Below are 22,292 nucleotides of genomic sequence, written 5' to 3'. Positions count from 1 at the left end.
AACTTATATGTTTGGGAACCAGTGTCATCCGTTGAGACGTTAATGGACTGACACCATTAACGAACTTGCTCTAGCTACACATTGCAAAAAATAAAATTTAAAATTTGCGTACATGAATTGGATATGAGATATAGATAATGACTGTTAAGAGCTTGACATACTAAAAAATAATACAAAATTTACAATTTTTCTTTTGCTTGTTTTTCATAAGTGAAAGCAGATAATGAAAAGCAACTTACCACAATCATAGATAATGTTATTTTATAACAGAAAATACAAACCTGAAGAATTTTCAGTGTGACATCCATAGAAATTACAGTGTTGCCAGAATAGCATTTCCCCCAAAATCTAAGTTCAGGCAGCAATTAGAGGAACGAATTCAATTGCATTTGATTTATGAATCATGTTGTTTTGATACTCTGTGAACTACTTTTTAAATAACATTATTATTTAATTTTAATAACTGTATGTTAAAACTGTTTTGTTTATTACAAACTAAACACAACTATTATTTAAAAAGTAGTTCACAGGATTCCAAGACAACATGATACGCAATCAAATGCAGTTGAATTCGTTTCTCTAGTCGCTGCCTTAACTTACATTTTGGGGGAATTGTTATTCTGGCAACACTGTAATTACTATGGATGGCAGCACTGAAAATTCTTCAGGCTCATATTTTCTCTTGTAGAATAATATTATCTACGATTGTGGTAAGTTGCATTTCATTATCTCCTTTCACTTATGAAAAACAAGCAAAAGCAAAATGGTAAATTTTGTATTATTTTTAGTATGTCATGCTCTTAAGGTCGCCGCTACCCTTTAAGGATTAACAGAATGACTTTATTAACAAATTCGGCCGAGATAATCGCTAGAGCAAAAAAAATCGGTTGTGTCCAAGAGTTATCCTGCGAAGTAACGGACAGACTAACAACACAATCGTATAAATCTCACAGCTGATCCTAATAATAAGGTAGATATTGGTATGTTAAACCTCATAAGCTAATTATCAATAATATATATATATATCCTACAACAGCATGATTGCTTGTGTGTAATACTAATCTTTTGTTTTCAAAATCTCATTTCAGCCTACGAGAGCGTTCGACGTACATGTACCGACAAATTTGAGATCAACCTCTTCATGGTAGATCACGTCTGCATGATGGAAAGTAGTGGCAAGGGTCACATGTGTTTCTGTGAGGAGGACAGGTGCAACGCTGCACCATCGTCTTTCGATCATGCATCTGTTTTCTTCTTATGTGCCTTTTTGAACATTTTCTGCATGACTCATCATAGGCAAACCATTCTATGAATGCACAATTCTTTTTTCAAGTTAGATAGCGAAACAAAATAATTTTATATGCTCGCTTGAGGATAATTTAGCCTGCATTCTATTATTGTTTTTCAGGCATATATTCTAATTAAATCTACGTAATCAGTAATTTAATCAAGATTTAATAATTACAGATATTTGAAATAGCACGGAATTTTTGCTAAGTAATACTGCTAGTTCTTTAGAATCGTTGACTGCTGTCCAGATGTGTTGCATATTTCTTCCATCCATGAGCTAACTCAGAGGCTTTTAGAATGCAGCATGCTTTCACAGCTCAATTGAATAAAATAAATTAAATCGTAGAAAACTACACAGTGCTTTCAAATATTTTTAAACATAAAAATATTAAATATTTCAATTATTACATTATGCTCGTTACTACTTGTTACAAATTATTTTCTATTGTATCTTCACGGTTTGAAATTGTTATAAATGCTTCCTAGTATACTTATTTTTTTACTGAAATATATTTTATGAGAAAAATAAGCTGTTTTCATTTATCATTTTTTAAGAAATGAAACCCAGTTCTACTATATATATATATATATATATATATATATATATATATAGTGTTCGAAGTGGAAAAAAAGCAGTGGCGGTATGTTTTATTACAATTTTGACTCAACATACCGGCTATTTAAATATTGTCTTGATCACTGAGAAACCAGAGGCGGTATGGCATACCATCGCATACCGTCTCACTTCGACCACTATATATATATATATATATGTGTGTGTGTGTGAGTGTGAGTGTATATGTTGTAGGAAAGCTATTTGAACTGCATGTCATTAAATTTAATAGACATTTGTTTTTGATATAGATATATAATCCAATTATATGCACTTGTTTGATTTCGTGTGTGCTTGTTTGACTTTCCAAAGTATCAATGTCCTTCCTCTACCAATCAAGACAGGGAACCACTTGCCTTTCCCGTATTGCCTCCTTCTTTCAATCACTTTTAGACGGGGTAAAAGTGGAAAGGTAGTGCCATGTGACCTAATGTCAATACTTTCCTCAATGCATTCGTCGTCTACCTTCGACTCTAGGACACAATTTAGATGTGAGTGCTGCATTAATATTAGATCACATGATACAACTTTTATCTTACTTTGTTCAATTAGGAGTTAATTTCTATAATGAAGGCATTAGACCCGAAAAATTAATTATTTTGTATAATTGTATACGTAAATCTTATACTAAATGTAACATAAATGGACGTATTGACATAATTTGATAGGCTGTACAAAACTATTAATGATTATTGATTTAAGACTAGATTATTAGAATGAAATTAAAAAGAAAAATGTAGAAAACAATTTTGACATAGACGATAAACAACGTCGAAGAACATATCTTATATATTTTTGAAAATTTTGTAACTGTAAAATGTATACATTTATTGATACCAACTTAATAAATTGTAATGTTAAATCAAATAGTGTAAAGAGTAGAGCAAATAATTAGTAATAATAGCCAATTAAAGCTAAATTTGTACTATGACTGCACATTTCTAAAAGGATAATTAATTCAACATGTTGGATGAATTTCATGTCGCAGCGAATTTCATATTGAAAACTTTTGATGTTTGTTAAAATTTTCTACAGGAAACTATTTAACATTTAGAAAAGATTTCTCTACACAAGAGAGAAATGAATATTTTCTCACAAATATTATCAATTCAGCTCCCTAACACCAGAATATAAAACAAAAAAGTCACATATACTACAAGCACTGTTCCTAAACGCTTCTGTAAGCAAGAAGGAAAAGAGAGAAGAAAAAGTAATCAATAAAAAAGTACCTGTACAGTGTCCACGTGAGATCTATCTTAGAATGTGGAGTCATAGCCAGAGTATAGTTGCGAAAGATAAAATGTGTAATTCTATAAGAGAACAGGAGAGTGAAAGAATACCAAATGAAGAAAAAATATAAGTTATGAAAAAATTAATAAAGATCTTTGTAAAAAGATTACAAATAACAATACATTAGGGAATATAAGAAAAAGTAATGGTGAAAATAATGGAAGATAATGCAGAATGAAAATTATGAAGGAAAAATAATTGGCAAAGATAGAAATAAGTATAGATGGACAAAGATATTTTTACATACTTTTCTTTCTGTAGAATCTCTCATTACTTACATTAGTATTGCGTTTGTTTTATGTTTATTATTATTATTACTGAGTTTGATAATCATTTACTACAACAAGACTTAAACGCAGTAAACACGTGATGTAGAAACACTTTTCTAAAAGTTAATGTTAAGAAAACAAAATTTATGACATCTACACCAATAAAACTCAATATTGTGTCAGTAAATATAAGGTTAATGCTGTACAAATAGAGAAGAAAATCATTATTGAAGATCTAGGTATTGCATTTGACGGTTAGTTAAAGTTTTCTTACCACATAAATTGTATTCTACGAGGCACCAGAAGGATGTTTCATTTTTAAATAGTGGCTTATTTCAAAGACATAAAACGTATGTAAATTTATATAAATTACTTGTAAGAACAAAACTAGAATTTGGCTCGGTAATTTGGAACATAGTTTCTAAAACTTGATAAACAAGTTAGAATCTCTGCAAAAATGTTTTATTCGACTGCTGTGTTTTAAGATGAAAGTGAGCTACTATTAACATAGCTATGAATATTGGAATGTTTATTGGAATTTGCAGAGTCTTACAAATAGAAGAAAAAATTTGTGAGTAACTATGCATGCAAAAAATACTAGATAATGTTTATATCAGTGAATACTGGTTACGAAACATAGGTTTTAAAGTACCAACTCATAGCATAAAAAATTGTGCGATTCTAATTCCTCTGAATCGGAAATGTGAAATTTTGAGAAGATTGACAGATTCTTTATGCACATAAATTTAGACTTTCTGTATTAACTAAGTCAAAATTATATGAGATCTGATTGATAGTTTTAAGCAATGAAGTTTAGAAACAACATTAAGCTAAAATATAATTCTAAGATTGCTGTTTTTCGCTTTTGGTTGTTTTAGATAAATAGATAGCTTGACAATTTTTACAGCGTTGACAAGGAATTATTTCTGCTTAATTTACTTTTATATATATTGTGTTTTATATTAGAGCTCAACTTTCTACTGTTTTTTTATTTATTATTATTACAATTATTATCGTTAGTGTTATTATTTCACCGTAATAATAATCACACAAGGTGCTGTATTTTTACCAGCAAGCTGTTCGTGGCACTGAAATAAAGATGATGATGATGATGATGATGATGATGATTATTATTATTATTATTATTATTATTATTATTATTATTATTATTATTATTATTATTATTATTAGCTTCTTCATTTGTTTATACTTTGTTCTCCATTTACTATTCCTTTCACACTCATATACTCTTAGCGCACGTTTTTGTAGTTTATGTTATGTCAATGATCTTTCTCTACCTTCACTCTGGCTACACTATCAATTGATCCTGCATTCCAAGGTAGTCCACCTGGATACTTTACTCATATTTTTTTCTTATTTACCGCTTTCGCTCTCTATTTGATGAATCATATAGTGGATTCTTTTCAGTGCGTGTGAATATGTTTTCTCTGTTTCTTAGTACATCATTAATTTATTCGGAATTTCTTTGGTCCCACCAAAATATATATATCTACACAGGGTATTCGAAGAATAATTGTGTAGTGGAAATTATAGACGAGTGAACAGCTGCACGGTTACTTTTCGGACACTCGGTACATTTATCTATTTATATATGTCTACTTATATATATAATTTCATTCACATAAAACTTTTAAAATAATAAGCGAAAACTTTGCTGTTAGATTGCGAAAATTTTGATGTCAGAAATATATGCTGATACATATTTTTCAAACACTGTCCTGTTAAATTATCTATGGACTGTTTTGATGTGGTTAATATCAATATAAAAATAATTTTTATATTTTATTTAATAAGCTGGATTTTGATAAATAGTGTCAATTGCAAAAGGGTGTCTACTAAAATTCCAAAATGAAATTTCGTGGCTTTTTCGTGACCTTTTCTTTCCCAAACCATAAAATTTAGGAATATTCTTAAGAGCGAATTTGGTTGCGAATTGGGCCGAATTTTCATGTATGCGATAGAAGCGTGCTTTGCTTGTGATCTGGAACCATCTAAAGTCGACCAGATATTTTAGTGGTGAATTGTGACGTTTTATAGAACAAACTTTTCCAGTCTATACTTATATTTATACAGATTTTAAAAAAAAAAATCGTGACCCAAAAGCAAACTTTCGTGACTTTTTCTTGACTTTCATGACCATTTTCTGATTTCGTGACTTCTTCATGACTTTCGTGACTGATAGACACCCTGTCCAAGAAAGAAAATCGAACAGTAAAACTTGTTAGATTTTGATTGTAAATATGCATATTGTGTTGGCAACGACATTTGTAAGATAAAAAATTAGTAGAAAGTGTACTCTTCTTCAACTTCTAAAAATATATATTATAATAAAGGGGTGAGTTTTATTTCCATTTATTAAAATTGTTAAAAATCATTTATTATATTTTTCAATTACTAAATGTTTACAATGAACTTAATTGAGGTATAGCGGATTCAATTAGTATTATAAGTTTTAACGGAGCTATTTTAGAAGTTACTTTTAGTATGAGTAGTTCTTACTTATTTTTGGTATGAGTAAAGACAATAAACAATTTCAGAATGAACGAACTTCCTGAACTTTTGAAATAATTAAGCAAAATTGTAATTCGGGAAAAATCCAAATATTACGTGAATGGTCACAAATACGTCGAATGCATTGTACAGTACTAACACATTTGTTAGCTCTAACAATTCTCAGATTTTATTTTTTAAATAATGGAAATTAATTTAGGGTGTGGACACTATCATCCAATTGAGAAATATGTACCAATATGTATTGGTTATTGCAAATAAAATATTAATTTCAAGTTACAATATGTGCCTTTACCGTAATTATCCAATTAGTTTGTGGAAAGGTAACAATGATTAAAAGTAGTATAATATTCATAACTTTAAGATAAAAATTGTGACAAAAATTTCTGATCTGAAATAAGGATGTCTGCTTTCGTATACAACAGTCTATTTTTATATGAAAAAAAAAATAATAATAATAATAAAGAAACAACGCTTTTAAGCTTTCACAATCAGAAGATATTACGATCTTCTCCTTTGTAATGCACAATCAGCAATGACATGTTAATATCTACAATTTGATAATATTAACTTGATACAGAAGTAGTAATTGTAGTAATTTGCTAATTTGATATTACATCTCATACATGCTTTGAGGCAAGATCAGCGAAATAAAGTTGCACAAAATCATTTGCAATTGTACTAATTACTGCCTTTTTACAATTCCTTCTAAATTAATATTGGACATGGATTGGCTTCAAAATAGTGTTTTGATCCTTTATCAGAAATGAATAAATAAATAAATAAAAATAAATTACTCGGTAAGTACATTTTGTTCTGAAGAACTTCAAACTTTATCAGTGTATACCTATGTAGGCTTGTGTATAGCCCACTCCCCCCAGTTCTTTGTCACCGGAAGTGGAAGAGTCACTGGTCGGAACAGGCACTATATACCATTTCACTGTGATTTTTGTCGAATTCACAATGAATTGGTATACCGTGCCTGTTCCGAAATGTGACTATTCCAGTTCCGGTGACAAGTGAACTGCAAACAGAATGTCAGTTTTAATATACTTACATATATAATAATAACTATTTTTAAGATCATTTTAACAAATTTTTGTAAATGTTACGAAAATTAGTTAACTACTTCTAATGCGATCAAAGAAAACATTACCTAACCTTAAACTTACTTTAAGCTAATAGCTATTGCTATATCTAAAATCAACAAATCAAGATTTACCTAACCTAACAACATTTAACTCAAATGCTCAAAAATTATGCATGCAAACTTTTTCATAAAGTAAACGCAAACATACGTATTTTCATAAAGTAAACGCAAACATACGTATTTTCATAAAGTAAACGCAATACGCATTAAATAAGCTACCGTACATGAAACGTTATCCGACAAAAAATCTCCCAGTAGTTAATCATTCCTAGAATAAATCTCTCTGGCATGTTGCAGGAAAAGCAAAAACTGATCACTAATCCCCATATCTTTGCAAAATTTTCTCACTAATCCCCATATCTTTGCAAAATTTTCTCCTCCACAAATAACAGCTGAAGTGCAAAATGAGACTGCCGCTTTTACAAGTAGAGGGAAGACTTCTTTTCAGCTGAAACCATTAGTTCTCTATATTTTGTGTGTGTATGCTCCTGTGCTAGGATTTACAAAGTTCATTGAATGATTAACTGTGAGATGTTGCCAACTTTCTTTCCTGAGGGAACTGTGTCCCTTGCAGCAATCGGTAACAACTGTCGATTTTTTGTTTACGTGTCTTGATATAATATCGACAAGGTTAATCGTATTTCGGCTATTATTGGGACATATAGATAAAAAAATTTCATCTGTTTCTCAACATATTCCACCTACAATCCAGGTTTGCGATCTCATTCTGTGACTAGTGGCGGATCTAGCCCGGGGCCGTGGGGGCCTAGCCCCCTTCCCCAGTTTTCCGAGTGACAAAATATTTAAGCTATTATTTATGTACTTTTGAAAGTTTATAGTTAATTCGTGATATACGTATCATAGTCTGAGTTGTAGTTGCCCGCCCACAGTTTTACCTTCTAGATATGCCACTGTCTGTGACGTATTTTCTACGACCAAACAAACCTTCATCGATCTCAACAGTATACCCTTCTCCACCAATTACTTCAGACGAGTGTCGCACAATAATTTCCAAGCAAACTTCTCTGCAAAATGTGAGCCAGTCACTAACAGTATTATGCGATAATTTATCTACAAACGAGCATTCTTGAATTATCATATCTATGAATTTATGTTATATAGTAACATGCAAGTAATAACACTTGCCTTATTTCAAGATTTAGATGTACTAAAAAAATCTTCTAATAGATACCATTTTCTTATAATATGAACACGAACAATGATAACAAATGAAATGTAATGTAAATGTTCCCCTTTTCTCCTTGTGAACATTTAAACTTAATTAATTTTGACAGCTTTTACATACCTTTTCAAACTTAAGTAATCCAATTGGGATATAGTATACGTAAGACCGTCTGAGTTCCAGAAGAAGCTGGACGCTCATACTTTTAGGGATTATTCATTGAGTATCTACGAACTTAGAAAGGGGGTAACAAACCCACTTTCATTTACTTATCCACTGATACGAAAATAAAAAAGAACGTACCTATTTGCCCTTGTACTTTATATGCTATAGCGCATTACATTATATGCAACAAGGATTTTGGTCTGCATCATGATATAAATTTAAAAATATTTAACATTTTTCGAATCGAAATCAACAAAATTTATTCTAGAAAGTAAAAATAGAATGTTAAGCACATATAATGAAGACAACGCAATGATTTAATTTGGTAACGTATAAATATATAATATAAAGTATCCTCGCACACGGAAGACAGGGGGTTCTCATGTATACTATTATCTCCAATTGATGCACAAAATCTGTATGTTGTGCATTCATCTTGAAGAATTTGCGTCGATAATGTGAAAAAATTCTAATTTTTGATTTGTTTTAAATCAAAAAGGCTTCTTTAACTCTACAATATCCATTTTGTTTATTTAAAATATGACAATCGGTAAATAAAATAACACGAAAAAATAAATGATTGTCGCATTTTCTAACTAGAAATTTATTATCGTAATTATAAATCATTACAGCAATTGGCTAGTTTCGAATTAAAAACAAAACGAAACAAATGAATAGTGATTTTTTTCTTTATAACATGCGATTCCGATTCATTATGAGCTAATATGAATCGTTAGAATCACTATGATTCATTAAAAATCACTGGGGGGAGCGGGCTATACTCAATCCCCTATGTATACATAGTACTAAAATATTTACAGAAACTGTTCTTTGAAGGGAAATGTTTTAAAGAAAGAAATGGCAGAGACTATGTACGATTGCAATAATATATTTAGTTTGTTCCGTTATTTTCTAATCTAGATACTCAGAAATCTGTACGTTCATACGCAACACAAACAAGTGAAAATGTAGGAATATGAGATATTTGATTTACCATGTCTGTGCAAATCTTTGCTATTAATGATATAGAGGGACCATCAACTACTTAAAATTTACTGTTCGGAAAAACCTGCTACAACACCAGAACACATTAAATATAAATAATTAACTTTAATGTTGTTCTTAGTTAAATAATTCACAAAGCAGTAGAGATTTTTATATTTATCAATTTATTTACCTGCATTTGAAGTATTACTTTACTATATATTGTACAGCCGTCAGCAAGAGTGTATATGTGTATCACATATTGTATTTGTTGCCTTGTCAATAACTTTTAAAAATGATCAAACGTAATATATTGTTCAATAACATGTAAAACTTAAGTAAATAAAGATTAACTTGTATTTAATTATTAACAGAATAAGCGTGTACAATATGAAATCTATGTCATATAGAAAAATGCTGTTACCGTATTTACGCAAATCTAAGACACCTTCAAATGTAAGACGCACCCTTCCCCCCGAATTTTTAAGGAAAAATTGAAAAAGAATCATCGAATATAAGACCCTTGGCGAAAATGTAAAAAACCTACACTGCATTGATTTTAAAGAATGAAAAAAAAAAAGATTAATAAACATGGGAAAATAAAGAAACATTGAACTTACTGCTGGAATTTATAGTATATATGGTGGTTGAGAAAGAAAAAGTTTTTATGTTGAAATATAGACTAGACACGTACCTTTCCTAGCGAGTTTACATGCAGATGAATGTCTAAACCTACCACTATGTAAAAGAGAGAATTCATGCCAGTTGATGACTTACTAACATCGCAAATTTTCGAAATGCAGAATATTTTCCCCTTGTTACTACTGATAAACCATCTATTTTGAATATGTTGCGCATGGTTTCAATTTAATATATATATATATATATATATATATATATATATATATATATATATATATATATATATATATATATATATATATATATATATACTGCTTACTAAACAAGATCACCTTGAATACAACTACTTTTAAAGTTTTAATTACTTTCGATGCTTGCTTCTCTCGCCAAAGCCTTTGAAAAACTTCATTCTTTATTTGTGATCAGAGTTTCGACCGAAATATAGAAGAATTTGCATGTAATCTCTTACAAAGCTAAAGTAAGGTGAGACACATTTATAAATAATTTATATTACTCAAAGTGTTCAGGATTATAAACATACAACAAAGGGAAACTAGTTAATATATAGCTAGATGGATACCTTCTTACAATCTAAATGTGTGCTAAACGAAACGAAACACGAAATTTGCCTCAATAATTCTTACACTTAATTTTAATTTAAATAGTGTTAATCACTGTGATGTAAAATACCGATATTCAAAATATACACGAACTGATTGTTTTTGCAATGCACGATATTCTGTATCATGTTTCGTAAAAGCAATTAAAATTATTTTCACTACTTCATGGTAGAAAATTTTATTTTGGATAAGGATAATTTACTACAAGACCAATCAAGAAAAGGACACATAAAATGAATAATGTGGAAAACATACACCTTTAATCTATTTTGTTTTGCTAATAGGATTTATAAATTCACAAGTAAACAATGGGACTAATAATGGCAATCATAGACTCATTTATTTCGTAACAGTGTCCATCAACGAATCTTGATTACTTCAAGGCACATCTATATACGACGTTCACATTGTTTTCTTCATACTTTCTTTAGGTACGATATAAGATTAATCAAATTATTAATCAACACACATTTCGATTTAAGTCTTATTTAAGGCAAACAAAGTGCATAAAATCTTTTTAAGATACTTCTCAAACCTCCTGAGAATTTGAAAAGAAAACAAATAATTACCTATCTAACATATTCCATTGGCTTCAAATTCCCTTGAGTTTCTATAAAATGATTCGAGTATATGAGTATATATATATATATATATATATATATATATATATATATATATATATACTCATATACTCACACACTCACTCACTTTCTAACTTTTTAGATGTTTTACATTTTCACATGGATCTTTGTTAGATGCAATGCAGCAAAGTCGATACGATAGAAAAAGGCAGAAGAATTGTCAAGAAATAATTATAATTTACTTTTATGTTATTTGGATGATAACAGTGAAACCTCGATAATACAAGGTAGAACAGAAGCAATAAAGTAAGCAAGGTAACAGTGCAATATGGTTTGGAATTGTCACGGAAGCAAACTCAGGGTGTTTTTTTTTTTCTTTCTTCCTTCTTCCTATTGCCTGTACGATTTTTATGCACATTTTTATATTATGTGTGGATTCTTTCAAATACTTTGAAAAGCATGAAGTTAGGGTGTCATTGTATTGGGCATATCTTATATGCTCTTTTAATGTTGTAAGAACATTTTTCAAGGTATATGACTCACATAATGGCGGCGAAACCAGCTTTGCCCCTACCACCGGCTTTGAAACATCTAGTTATATTTCCCTTGAATGTATTTTTTAAATTTGCAATTTCATAATCATAAATCCAGTATATGTCTTACATGTAGAACACACAGTCACTCACTCAGTCTTTTTCTGTTTCAGCTTTCCGCCGGATCTGGATATTTACTAGACCTCTTCATTTTTGTCTATCGTTCCACCATATCTCATCCTCCAATTAGTCTCTTCATACTTCTTGCTTGTATCTCCCTTACAATTTTATATCTTGTTCTCGGTCATTCTCTTGATCATTTTCTGTCATTTCTAATTCTTTCGTGATTCTTGGTATTATGTTAGTCTCCATTCTTCTGAGGCGACCAAACCATCGTAATCTTAGTCTGACTTTCCCTATTTTTTTTTTCTTTTAAGCTTTGCTTCTCAAGTTCTTTATGTATTACAAACTTGAATTTGGGATCTGAATCTCGTATTTGGATCCTAATCTGAGGTCCGGACACACTGATTCAGCGTGTTAGTATCTTAGTAGATGTTTCTTGTTAATATTCGTTCCATTTCGTCAATAAACGAAAACTATTGTAAATATGCAAAAATCGAATATTGATAAATTGGTCAAGTGCAATTTCACAAATGGAGAGCACAGTGGGAGAACGCTTACCACTGGAGTATAGAGTTTCTGGTTTGATCCCTTTCCAAGTAAATTTGTGATAGAAAACATCTTGTTTGAGTTTTCTCACGGTCTCCCGTTTTCTCTCACATTATCATTCTAGCAATTCTTCCTTCATGATTCATTTACCTTAATCATCATCTTCCTTAGCCGAACGGGTACAATCGTGGAATATTAAACTGAAAGATTTCATTTCATCTGGACACGAAATTCTTTTTGTCCATTTCTAATTTTAAACCCTGGGACAGGTGGCAGTGCTAAGATCAACACTGAGGCCATGAGAATGGGAAAGCATGTGAGATGAACAGAATCAAAATAACAGATTTCCATTCTTTTTTCTTCTCAATGCTCCTTAGCCTGAGCTTTTCAAAAGTGGTGTCTGACGGTTCTTTCGGGAGCTTTTGTGTTATGCTGCAAAAAACAATATCTATGATAGAGGTGATGTAGATACTATTGTCTTCCACTACTATTCCTTCGTGTGCAAAAATGTGTTTAATCAATACGTCCGCCAAGGCTCTTCTGGGCAATTCCGTCTGGTCTATACTGTATAGTTTTCACATTACTAGACGTAGGCCTAGCACTGTTGGTTCGAGAGATTCGATTATGATTCACTCATAAGTATTCATAAATCGGATGATATGTGGAAGCTGAGGTTTATTATACATCTTAGAATCATATGAGTTATGTGCAGCATAAAGATAATAATGAAATCCCATAATATTATTAAGGAAAGTAATTAAGGAAAGTAATGACAACGGTGTTAGACTCGTGAACTTTGCAACATCCAAAAACCTAATACTGAAGAGTACAAGATTCTCACATCGCGACGTTCATAAATACACTTGGACATCACCAGACGGAAAAACATATAATCAAATTGATCACGTTTTAGTAGATACAAGAAGGCAATCTAGCATAATTGATGTCCGGTCGTTTAGAGGGGCAGATTGTGACACTGATCACTACCTGGTAGTAGCGATAATACGAGAGAGATTATCGTTGAATAAAGGTAATATTCATTGTCCGAAAACGGAGAGATTCAATTTAAAGAAATTAGAAGAGAGCCAGGTAAGAGAGGAATACCAGATTGAAGTTTCGAATAGATTCTCGGCTTTAGAAGATTCGGAGTGCACTAGTGTTGAGGATACCTGGATTGAAATTAGAGATAGCATTAAAATTTCAGCAAAACAAAAATTGGGACACGCGGAAATACGTAGGAACAAACCATGGTTCGACCAGGAATGCATTAAACTAACAGAGAAGAGAAAACAGACAAAATTACGCTGGCTACAAAATCCTAATGAAATAACTACACAAAATTTCGCAGATATCAGGCGGAAAACTTCCAAAACTTTTAGAACAAAGAAACGCGATTTTTTGAAAGCTGAAATTAAGGAGCTTGAAGATAATAGTAAAAATAAAAACATCCGGGACATGTATAAGGGGATCAGCGAATTTAAGAGTGGCTATCAACCTCGTGCTTATATATTAAAGAAATCTGACGGTACAGTTCTCACTGACACGGATAGCATCTTAAATAGATGGAAAGATTTCTTTGACGATTTGCTTAACACGCAACCAAAAACTAGTGTGCGTGGAGAAAAGGTGATACACACCACACAACTGTATATTCCAGAACCCAACCGAATAGAAGTAGAAACCGCTACAAAGAAATTAAAGAAACACAAATCTCCGACTGTAGATGAAATTCCGGCTGAGTTAATTTTAGCTGGAGGCGAAAAATTGTGGAACAAGATACACAAACTCATTGTCCTTATCTGGAACACGGAAGAATTGCCACAAGAGTGGATCAACCATTGTTCCAATTCACAAGAAAGGCGACAAAACTGACTGTAATAATTATCGAGGCATTTCTCTTCTGTCAACATCCTATAAAATCCTTTCAAATATTCTATTAGCAAGATTGACCCCATACGCAGATGAAATTATTGGAGATTATCAGTGCAGATTTAGACGAAATCGATCAACTATCGACCAAATATTTACCATTCGCCAAATACTCGAAAAAGAAAAGCGGGAATACAGTAGCCCGGTACATCAACTATTTATTGATTTTAGAAAGGCGTACGAATCAGTTAGGAGAGAAACATTATACAACGTTCTTACAGAACTTGGAATACCGAGAAAGCTAATTAGATTAATTAAGAAATGTTTAAATAAATCTGGGTAGGAAATTTTTTGTCCACGACCTTTCACGTCGAAAATGGCCTGAAACAAGGAGATGCGTTGTCGCCATTATTATTTAACTTCGTTCTGGAATACGCTATAAGGAAAATCAAAAATAGCAACCAGGGTCTACAGTTGAACGGTATTCACCAGGTTATGGCATATGCTGATGATGTAAATTTAATAGGTGATGATAGGAGAACAATAGAAAGAAATGCAGAGATCTTATTAAACGCTTGCAGGGATATGGGTTTAGAAGTAAATGCACAGAAAACTAAATACATGGAAGTGCGTAGGACCGTAATACGGCAAATTATTGATGCGATAAAATATTAAATAATACTTTTGATAAAGTAGATACTTTCAAATATCTAGGATCAGTATTAACAGAGGAAAATCATATTCACGAAGAAATTAAATGTCGACTAAAAGCAGGGAATTCGTGTTACTATTCGGTTCAAAATCTCTTGTCGTCGCGAATTCTATCGAGGAATCTGAAGCTTAAAATATACAAAACGATAATCATACCTGTTTTTTTTGTATGGTTGCGAAACATGGTCACTTACTCTGAAGGAAGAACATAGACTGAAAGTAATTGAGAACAAGATCCTGAGACTAATATTCGGACCCAAGAGGAACGGGAATGGGGAATAGCGGAAACTTCATAACGAGGAACTACATAATTTATACGGTTTACCCAACATTGTTAGGGTCGTCAAGTCTAGGAGGCTTAGGTGGGCGAGTCATGTAGCTAGAATGGAAGAAAGTAGAAACGCTTTCAAAGTCTTGACTGGAAGACCAATCGGAAAACGACTATTAGAAAGACCTAGGCGCAGATGGGAGGACAATATTAAGATGGATCTCGCAGAGATAGGAATACAAAGTAGAAGCTGGATGCAGTTAGCTAAGGATAGAAGTCAGTGGAGAGCTTTTGTGAACGCGGTATTGAACCTCCGGGTTCCATAGGCCATAGAGTTAGGTAGTTAGTTATTATTAAAACTTACTTGTTAGATTAACAAATCTTGTTTAGTCTTCCCCTTTTAGAGAACGTCTGACAGCGCAGTAAATTAAAAATTCAACTGTTATAAGTAGTACTTCTGTGGAATACATGGCTTACTGATAGTAAATTAGTCATAATTATTCAATTTTTTGTCTGCATATGATATTCCTAATCCAAATACTCATTTATCTCTTCACAAAAGAGATGGTATATGGATAGCCAAACTGTATTTTGAGAAAAATATTTATATTTACAGAAGTTGCAGTCCCGTAATAGTTGGAGAGAATCATAAAATTGTAGATGGTCTTTTTCCATGGACAATAAGAGGCAACTATGTTTCCTTCTACACCATATCTTTCAAAGAGAAATGAATTTGACTATAACTTTACTGGCTCGATCATTGAAAATGTATTTTTAATTGTGTTATTTGTTACAGCTGGCATTTTCAGGTTAACGTTTAATTAATTACAATGCTCTACAATGATTTTGCTGTTTGGAAACTATTAACGTTTTCTTAACGTTTTTGACCTGAGAAATCCAAAAATGTAGTTAGTTTTGCTCTATCAAGTACAGTTTGCTTAAAATAGAGGGGAGGTGGAGAGGAAAATAGCCGTATGAATGTATATTTCGGAAGAAATACTGATTATAATTACAAATATAAAAAGATACTTTCGATGCCATATCCTTCTGATTATCTTTGAATTTGTAATAAAAGACGTGCAGTTACTTATTCTGCTAACATTGAAAAAATATGTTCAGTATCTGCTAGCACTGAATGATATCACAACGCGTTACACGTTTGGAACGCAACAACAGTGTTGTGTAAGCTGTGATTGCGAGAACTACGGGTCGCCATATATTTTGTTGTGTCTAGCTGTGCTGTTTGTTGTTGAATCGAAATGGAACGTAGGAAGTGTCGGAACAATCCTGATTACTTATGCTACATATGTGGCAGTTATTTAGTGTCGAAACAAAGACAAAAAATTACATTGTTTGTGAAACGTGCATATTACACCTATTTCGGAATAAAGTTAGGGGATCAAGACAAATCATTTGCGTAACACAGTATGTAATGTATGTGCCCAAGAAACTGGACAAAATGTAAGAAGAAATCTCTACGTTTCGGAATGCCAATGATATGGCGTGAAGCGAAAGATCATAGTAATCACCCCTATTTCTGTTCGTGTGAGGTTAAATGTTTTACCGCTAAAAGCAAACGAAGCCTTACATATCCTAACCTGCCATCTGCATTACGACCTGTACCACATGGTCCTGGAATTCCAGTACCTAACCCACCGCAAGAACTACTGTCTACAGATTCTGCTTCTAGTAGCACTGAATGTAGTGATAAGATGTATGGCAGAGAAGAAGAAACTGCTGAGCCGAAGTTATTTACACAGCCTGAGTTAAACGATTTAGTGCGAGACCTGAATCTGTCCAAGCAAGCAGCGGAACTCTTAACCTCAAGGCTTAGTGAAAAGAATTTATTGGCTTTAGGGACATCATATTCATATTTTAGACATCGTGAGAAAGAATTTGTACAATAGTTTTCTGCTGACGGAAACTTATTTTTTTGCAACGACGTCAGAAATCTCATGATAAAACTCACAGGGGATGAATATAATGCAGAGGAATGGAGGCTTTTTATTGATTCCAACAAGAGAAGTTTGAAGGGTGTGCTTCTTCACAACAGCAACCAACAACCCTCTGTACCCATTGCTCATTCTGTACATTTAAAGGAGACTTATGAAAATACAGAAATGTCTTTGAAAAAAAATCAAATACGAGGATCATTAATGGTTATTGTGCTGCGATCTAAAGGTAATATGTATATTTCTTGGACAGCAGCAAGGGTACATCAAATATCCATGCCACATTTGCGAATGGGACAACAGAGAACGCGATAAACACTAGACTCAAACTGATTGGCCTGTTAGGGAAAGCCGCAATATAGGAAGTAAAAATGTGAAAAATGTCTGCCTCGTAGACCCTTCATAAGTCATATTATCACATTTGCATATTAAACTGGGCCTAATGAAACAGTTTGTCAAAGTTCTGAATACAGATGGTCAATGCTTCCCGTATCTAGTGACAAACTTCGCACCACTTTCAAGTGCTAAGTTAAAAGAAGGAATATTCATTGGTCCTCAGATCAGAAAGTTGTTTAAGGATTCAGACTGAACACTGTATGACAAGAGTTGAAAAGTAAGCATGGAGTGCATTCAGGGACATGTGTCATAATTTCCTCGGGAACAACAGACACGAAAATAACAAGTACATTGTGTCTAATATGCTCCAGAAGTTTAAAACATTAGGGTGCAAAATGAGTCTTAACATTCATTTTCTGTATTCACATTTAGACAGCTTTCCTTCTAACTTGGGTGATTTAAGTGAATGCCGCTATCAGGGCCGTTGGAGTACAAAAATGCTGGCGGATTATTGTTGGACGTTGGTACGTGAAGATTCACGAACTACTCTCAAAAGGAAGTCTAGTTTTAGGAGTTTCCAAGTGAAAAGGCAGAGAAAAATTAGGTAACTTGTTTATAAATGACCTTAATAATTTAGAATATCGATGTTTAGAGTAGTTATTAAACAAAATAATGTTCCTTTGTTAGAAATATATAGTCATAATATTACTCTATATTAGCAGCGTTGCTGTGTAAATAGCACAATTTACGCAATCATGTTTACCGATTTGTGAAAAAAATCTGATCTGATGGGGAAAAACTAATTGCAGTTTCGAAATTAGCAATCTCAAATTATATAAAACCAGATATCAAATCAAAAGCAGCTTTCAAAAAGTTTCATTTTGTCGAGCAGTGTTCTTTGACATCGTAGATTAAATCTTGTAGAACATTACTGTCTTGTAGAAAGTCTATTCTCTTTCGTACTGTATTTAGCTCTAATATTGAAGGGATCTCCATACCAGTGGAAAAATTAGCTCTCTGCACGTATGCTTCGCAACGACAGGAAGGAAGTACGCGTCAAGGGGGTCCAAAGTTGACCTTAAATTTTTAGTTTCCATTTTCTCTTAATCAGAAGCGAATTACAAGTAATGAAAATATTCTAAAGTTTCTAAATATTGTAAAGCGGAAATATTGTAATGGAAGTTTTCTCGAGACTGAAAATTGGAAACAGAGTTTAATATACAGGTCTGGAAGGTAGAGTGAACTAGTACGAGTTGATGAGGTTGAATCTTCTCAAGCTACATATTTACTCTCAATTTAACAAGTGCTTTTGACATTTCAGCCTTGGATATTTAGGCTTACACATTTCTTCCTCTCTATATTTTTCAAAAGGAACAAATTAATGACACTTCTCTGGAAAATGATTTCTCCTTTCTTTATTTAGTGAAGTTTTTCTTTCTTAATTACACTTTCATTTTCAGTCGTCTTTGTAATTCATACATTACTTTGTACCTTTAGTATGTAGTATGAAACCTTTTGGCAATTTCTGAAGTCAATGAGAAACAAGCTACAAAAAGTGAACAAGCTACAAATTTTTCTTCGCGTCAGGAGGGGGCGTAATCATATGCCTAAGAAGCTGAAATTTGTATTATTTTATGTTATCTTATAATAATTTTGTATTTTTTTTATTTTTTTTTTTAAGATAACTAAGAAAGTGCTGTTGCTTTTTCACCCACCACCTTCAACATGCATTATCTTCGTTAGCGATTGAATCATGATAAGAATCAGAAGGTAGTGTCCAGTGAATACAATAATTATTAATAAACTCGTAAATTCCTTGCACAGAATGCAACAATAGCATAAGTTGATATCTCATTTGCTACCTTAAGACATTCAGTCTGAATGAATAATATAGTTATGCATCAATTTCTTAACACGTGGTAACGAAATATGATTAACGCTAAGAATATTTATTGCTAAAATGTTATCTAATATAGAGATAGTAACGATGTTCTACGGTTTTTATTATGGATGATTATGTGAGTAAGTTAGCTAGGTTAGTTAGATTAAGTTAGATAGGTTTTATAGGGTAGTATTATTATTAGTATTACTGATTTATATGTATTTATATAATAATAATTAAGTCTTATGAAACGAATATTGCTATTGCCCAAGTGTATCGGGAGACGTGGACCAGGAATGATATCCATATAAAGAAACTCAATTTTGGTCGATAAAGAGAATTTCAATATATTGCTTTCTTCCTAAGTGCGTATTGGGATGTGATGTGAAATGAACATGAAACTGATGTTCTTAAAGGGATGTGGAGGTTTATTATCCTGATGCAGCCTAGGACATTGTTCCAGGTAATGATCTATGCATCTTTCTTTAAAAAGAAAATTCGAATGATTATAGTACGCATCTCGAATATATTGTTAAATATATTAATGTTATTGTTGTCTCTATGAAGCAGCTGTGATTGCATAATGGTAAGAATGATTATACTAGTAAAGTATCGAGCATGGTGTTAAAAAAAAGGACTGAAATTATTTATTATAAATTGTTAAATAAAGGAACAAGCATTTGCTTAAATTATAATGAGAACTTTTATTAGGCATTCTGATATACAGTCGAACATTTCATATAGTAAATTATTGATTGTGAATAAATCTCCAATGGCTGTCGAATATATGTGAGCTATCAATTAAATTACAATATCTGCATTGGCATATTACAACGTCTCCTGTAAACCGTATTCTGTTTCTTATTTGATCATTGCCTTTAAAAAATATTTTAATAAAATTGTTTATAGTTGAAAATTATTTATTTATTTATATTACAAATAAATAAATATAGACTCACATTTTGAAAATATATAACTTATAGTCGAAAAAAAAATGATATATTTTCACCTATTAAACAGTACCAGTTAAAGTCTCTTGATCAGAGTGGCGCTACTGCAAGTTCCTCGATTAATTATAATTCACTTAAAATAATAATAAAAAAAAAACTCCGTCACTTACACTTTTTTTTCTTCGATTTAATCAATACAATTGAAATTACTAATATTATTCAACTCAGTCCATACCATCATTCAAACATGAAAACACAAGTTTTTATTTTATATTCTAAAAATTGGTAACATCACTCAGAATTCATTTAAATGGTGATGGAAAATGACTATTTATTTCACTTACTGAAATTTCTTTAATTAAATTTTAGGAATTTTTATTGATTTTTTGTGTGTTGCGAACTGTTATGTTTCGTTCTGTTTTACATTATATATCCATGTATAGTTCTTAAATCAAGCGTGGAATAGGTAGGTTGTACAAAAATAATACAGTATATATGAAAGTGTTCGAACTAAACATCAGTGACAGCAACAAATGTGATACAAAGGGTAAAATAACTTAATTGCTGATTATGTACATAACGTGAGATGAAATCTCTAGGTATATACTAAACGAACAAACAAACAAACATACATACAAAAAATGAAGAAACTTTTTGAACCGCGATCCAAACCAAATCATCTCCCTTCTTCCAAAGCGCTTCGGCCATTGATTTTGTGAAGAGAAGAGTCATGAATAATGTAACGCAGTAAGAAATATAAGTAATAAAAAGCTAGTACTCACTGCAAACAAAAGTTTTACTTTAAGTAGCGCTTTCGGAAAACCCGGTTTCAATCTTCAGCTTAAAACTGTTTGAAGTGAATTTAAAACGGAAAAGAAATATGGATGGGTAAGAAATGGTTAAAAAGGAATAAAAAGTGTGAAGCACATAACTTCTAGTCACAAATAGGTCAACACATGTTACTGGCTACTCACTGATCACTATTATTCACTGTTTTCTTCCAATCGGCGGGAATACGTGATACAAAAAACTCCAAATTGCATTTGTCTCTGCTCTGTTTAAATTAAGCGTTTAATTCTGCGTTCTGTCATTGTTTTTGCTCTCTCTACCAGATATGAATCAGCAATATTGTGGTTGTTCTCTTTGAGGTGCGCTACTAATTCGGACAACTGTTGTGAAGTACGGGATTTTGATGTACGAATGTGCTCTGCCAATCTTGTATTCCTCTTCGTTTGACCTAGTATATTTTGTTACATTGACATGAAAAATACCACTATATTGTTGAGAGTCAGTGAAATATGCTTTAAAGTTTGTTATATATTTCTCTATGGATTTAGGGGGAACTTCTGAAACTCTAATATTATGTTCCTGTAATACCTTCTTAATCTTTGCAGAGATGTGTGGAACCAGAGCGACACCAATCCATTTGTCAAACCCAACATTTGTTGTTCGTTAATTATGTGGACTGGCAATCTCCCGTCATACATGCTTGTACCATTTCAGTAATAAAAATTTTTGAAAACCATTTTCTTGTCCGATTTTTACTAAATACTGAATTTCCTGATCAAAATCGACAGGCAGGTCTGAAAGTAAAACACCTCTGCTAAAGAAATTTTTCCAAACATTTAGTTTTTTGTGCTATGAATGCGATGATTTTACATTAATATATTTTATACAGTTGGAAACAATATTATGTATAGGTCAGTGCTATCATTTCTTATACCTCCAACCTATACTTAATATTGTTTCTGACTGTACCAGCAGAAGGTTTGCGATATACCAAGGTAACAAATTTATTGGCAT

General features: G+C 32.0%; 1 protein-coding gene across 8 annotated transcripts in view; it reads left to right on the top strand.

Moving 5' to 3' along the window:
• Window positions 1–22,014, top strand: part of LOC145668033 (UPAR/Ly6 domain-containing protein qvr-like) — a 416,709-nt gene extending 394,695 nt beyond the window's left edge. For all 8 annotated transcript variants that reach the window (XR_014127949.1, XR_014127951.1, XR_014127952.1 and 5 more), the window contains 2 exons: window positions 1,089–2,394; window positions 21,884–22,014. The gene's annotated coding sequence lies outside the window, so the exon portion shown is untranslated. The remainder of the gene's footprint in view (window positions 1–1,088; window positions 2,395–21,883) is intronic.
• Window positions 22,015–22,292: the final 278 nt, after the last annotated feature.

Source organism: Thermobia domestica, chromosome 13, assembly GCF_964235325.1.
Source record: "Thermobia domestica chromosome 13, izTheDome1.hap1.1, whole genome shotgun sequence".
Lineage (NCBI taxonomy): Eukaryota > Metazoa > Arthropoda > Insecta > Zygentoma > Lepismatidae > Thermobia > Thermobia domestica.
This window is presented reverse-complemented; position numbering and strand designations above follow the sequence as displayed.